General features: G+C 37.9%; 1 pseudogene; it reads right to left on the bottom strand.

The window, feature by feature from the left end:
* The window catches only part of LOC106683765 (ankyrin-1-like), a 2,642-nt pseudogene extending 209 nt beyond the window's left edge, over positions 1 to 2,433 (bottom strand).
* Between the last annotated feature and the right edge of the window lie 2,060 nt (positions 2,434 to 4,493).

The following is a 4,493-nucleotide window of genomic DNA, read 5'->3' as shown; positions in this document are numbered from 1 at the left end:
TTATTACAACCTCTTCTATTAATGTCCTCCCCGTAATCCAAGAAGATATCTATTAAGTTCATGTTTAGATTATTAGCGGCTCGTTGAAGAGGAGTATAGCACAATATATCTTGGAATCCTAAACTCGGATTCTGGGATAGCAAATAGCCAACGGCAGCTTCGTAACTTTTGGCAGCGGCAACATGGAGCGCCGTTTGGCCTAGAAGATTTTGTGAATCAACATTCGCCCCGCGTGATATTAGGACCTCCATGAATTTAGTGTTATTATCAACCGCTAAAATAAGTGGTGTGTCCCCATTCGCACCCACCATATTAATATTCGTCCCATAATCTAGAAGTTGGTTAAGAATTTCCAGATATTTCCTCCTCACTGCGTAATGTATTGCTGCGTTATGATAAGTGTCTTTAATATTCACATTTGCATTTCTCTTTAAAAGGAAATTTGAAATATTTCCGAAGCCAAACATAACAGCCCAATGCAGGGGGGTTCGCTCAAATTCTCCCTGAATATTAATATTAGTGCCATGATCTAAAAGTGCCCGAACTACATTCAGATGCCCTTTATATACTGCAATGTGAATTGGAGCGTTACTATCTTCATCTCTTATATCCCTACTTGCATTTCTCTCCAATAGCAAAGTAAGAATAGTTTCGTAACCTTTCTCAGCAGCAGCATGGAGAGGTATCCTACCTAAGTATCCCTTGCTATTATTGATATTAGCTCCGTGGTCTAGAAGTGCCCTCACAATATTCACATTCCCATTTATTGTTGCATAATGTATTGGAGTGATATTATATTCGTCTCTTATATCCACACTTCCATTCCTCTCCAGCAGTAAATTAACCATTGTTTCGAAGCCATTAAAAGCAGCGTAATGGAGAGGCGTCATCCCTAAAGATCCCTTGCTGTTATTAGCTCCATGATCCAGAAGTGCTCTAACAACATTCAGGTGCCCATTAGATGCTGCATAATGAATTGGAGTTTCACCATATTCATCTCTTATATCCACAGTTGCATTCCTGTCCAACAGTAAGTTTACAATATCTCGGTAGCCCTCCCAGGCCGCTAGATGCAGTGGTGTTCTACTGGAGTTTCCCTTACTACTGACACTAGCACCGTGATCTAGAAGTGCCTTAACAACATTCAGATAACCCTTATATGCTGCATAATGTATTGGAGCGTCATTTTCATTGTCTCTTACATCGATTGTTGCATTTCTTTCCAACAGCAAATTAACAATATCATCGTAACCATTCATCGCAGCCAGATGCAGTGGTGTTCTACTGGAATTTCCCTGAATATTGATATTAGAACCGTGATCTAGAAGTGCCCTAACAACATTCAGATGACCCTTATATGCAGCATAATGTATTGGAGCTTTACTATCATCATCTTTTATATCCACACTTACATTCCTGTCCAACAGCAAATTAACAATATCATCGTAACCATTCATCGCAGCTAGATGCAGTGGTGTTTTACTGGAATTTTCCTTACCGTTTACACTAGCACCGTGATCTAGAAGTGCCCTAACGACATTCAGATGACCATTATATGCCGCATATATTATGCCGAGCTCTATTATCCTCATCTCTTATATCCACGCTTACGTTCCTCTCCAGAAGTAAATTAACAACAGTTCCGTAGCCCTCCCAGGCAGCCATATGCAGAGGTGTTCTATTTGCATTTGCCTCACTATTGATACTAGCTCCATGATCTAGAAGTGCCCTAACAACATTCAGATTCCCACTAGATACTGCATGGTGTATTGGAGCGTCATTTTCATTGTCTCTTACATCGATTGTTGCATTTCTTTCCAACAGCAAATTAACGATTGTTTCGGAGCCATTAATACCAGCGTAATGGATAGGCGTCAAACCTAAATATCCCTTGCTGTTTATATTAGCCCCATGATCTAGAAGTGTCCTAACAACATTTAGGTGTCCATTAGATACTGCAAGATGTATTGGAGCGTTACTATCTTTATCCCTAATATCCACAGTTGCATTCTTCACCAATAGTAAATTAACAATTTCTTCGAAGCCCTTCCAGGCAGCCAAATGCAGTGGTGTTCTATTAGAATTTCCCTTACTATCGATATTAGTACCATGATCTAAAAGGGCCCTAATTATATTCAGGTTTCCATTTGAAACTGCATCGTGTATGGGAGCGTTACTATCTTTATCTCTAATATCCACAGTTGCATTCCTCTGTAGTAGTAAATTGACAATATTTTCGTAGCCTTTACTAGCAGCAATGTGGAGAGACGTGGATCCATCTTCTCCTCTGCTATTGATTCCAGCGCCACGTTCTAGAAGTTCAATAGTTGCATTGAGATTTTGACTTTCAATGGCCAGATGTAGAAGTGCATCATGATCCGGCCCCTCTGTACTAGATGAATATTCTTCATCTCCCTCCCTCGCCTCCTGAAATCACAAATAACCGAATTAACATTAATCGATATTTCTACATTACTTTCAGATGCGCTTAAGTAGATATAGCGGTGAGTTCTTAAAACCTTACCGTAAACTTTCCATTTCAAATTTTTTTTTATATAACTTAATCAGATTTACTTTTACTTTTGCAATGTTCATATTTTCAATAACCTTATTAATTATGTATTTACTCATCTATTTGTTTACCTTCCACGTCACCTAACTGTTAACTTTTTTTGTAGTTTATATAACCTTTTTTGAGTATTCTTCTCAATGCAATCTTAGTAATGTTTACTTACATAGAGACAAACGCAGAGACAATACTCAAGTAAACCCCAACACTTTGGACCTACCTGTTGAACGCGAAGGTAGTAGACACAAATAAAATGTTTTTACTGTTCTTACTGTTTTATTAATTACAGTTAATTATCACAAAACGTTCTTACTGTAGTGAGAATAAACAACACACACACAAGTACATAACAAAGCCTTGATCGCTACTCCGTTGCAAGCCGTTACAATCGATATATTCACAGTTTGTCATAGAGCAACGTGTATACAATAAAAAAAAAAAATTACATCTCACTTTAACATCACCCCTCTAAAATCCAGTACTACAAAAACCGCTTAAAATTTAGCTCTCGCTAGGGTACAAGGAGCTATATCAGAAGGTTTACATTTATTTGTATGTGTTCATAATGACATTAGGACTGAAATTAATAATAATAATTTTACAGTGACCTCAAATAACAGTTATGAGATTGACTATAAAAAAACAACAACAAATAATTATAACAAGGTGTCGCCTATTACACAGTAATGAATCTGACCTCGATGATGTAGACACGGATCTGAATTTCTCCCACATACTTCCACAATAGGTTCAAACAAACATAATGTAGCTAACACGTCTTAGGAAAACCTTAATTTTTAAATGACCTGTATTTATTAAAGTGATGATCAGTTCTAAAGATCCACTAAGAAAAATTAGTTCGAAAGGCTCTAGGCAGAGATTGGCAAAAAGTAGTTATGGATGAAACTAATCGCTAAAATTATCGTCGATACGACCCTTATCAATCAACCATTGATAAACAAATATTGTATCAATGACAATGATAGATCATGAGACAGAGAGAAGGCAATTCTTGGCCGCCCTCCATGGTAGCCTTACTTATCTGACTCTTCAAACAGACAATTATAGCGAGTAGGTTGGTCGAGGTCATGTCACAATCTCACAAGAGCAGATCTTAACACTAAAAAAGGCAATCCTTCCCCGCCTGACCGACCCCACTAAGACCCCCGGGTAGCAACGGCCCTATATCATTTTTGAAATATTAGCTTAAAACGGGAAGATGAGACTTTAAGATAGTTAAATCGAGCAATATTTAAAAAGCACCTGAAATCGAAAAGAGGCGCGATTGGTTTTAATTATATCTAATTTTTTGCGCAACTCTGGCTCTAGGCAAGTAGTTCCCAAACATTTTCGCCACAGCACTCTTTTTGTGCTATCACAATTTCCCAACATCCTTGTAGGGCTAAAGAATATTTCGCGGCACCATTTAAGAGCTAAAAAACTATTAAAAAATCGCCCGTATCAATCTTAAAGCCGTTGAATATTTAGGAAAATAAGAATAAGCAATGCATTTAGTTTACTGGAATAATTGGATATTTGCAGTGTTCATTTTAATTTTTTTGAGAAAGTGGAATTGGCTTGCGGCACACCTGGGTACTGCGGTATCCACTGGTTTAGACATACGTCAGGATAGGTACACTATCATTCTCCACTTGTGTTGGTTTCACTACATTTTGATCCTTTATACTTAAAACAATTTTTCCAGAGGAAGAAAAATTTGGTACCTTAAGTTATAATGAGTGCTGCTGATTCACTCGATCATAAAATACATGCTTTATGCCTTGCAAATACCTGCCACTTTGCCCGCTCTTGGAGAATCGTTATAACTGTAGCTTGACGATAGTTACAGGCAGGATTGTTCAGTCGCATTAGCTCTGGCGCTAAATAGTTGATAGTACAAATCTTACCGAGGGGCCGCCCGTAT

This window comes from Halyomorpha halys, unplaced genomic scaffold, assembly GCF_000696795.3.
Source record: "Halyomorpha halys isolate HHAL.00 unplaced genomic scaffold, Hhal_1.1 Scaffold516.1, whole genome shotgun sequence".
Lineage (NCBI taxonomy): Eukaryota > Metazoa > Arthropoda > Insecta > Hemiptera > Pentatomidae > Halyomorpha > Halyomorpha halys.
This window is presented reverse-complemented; position numbering and strand designations above follow the sequence as displayed.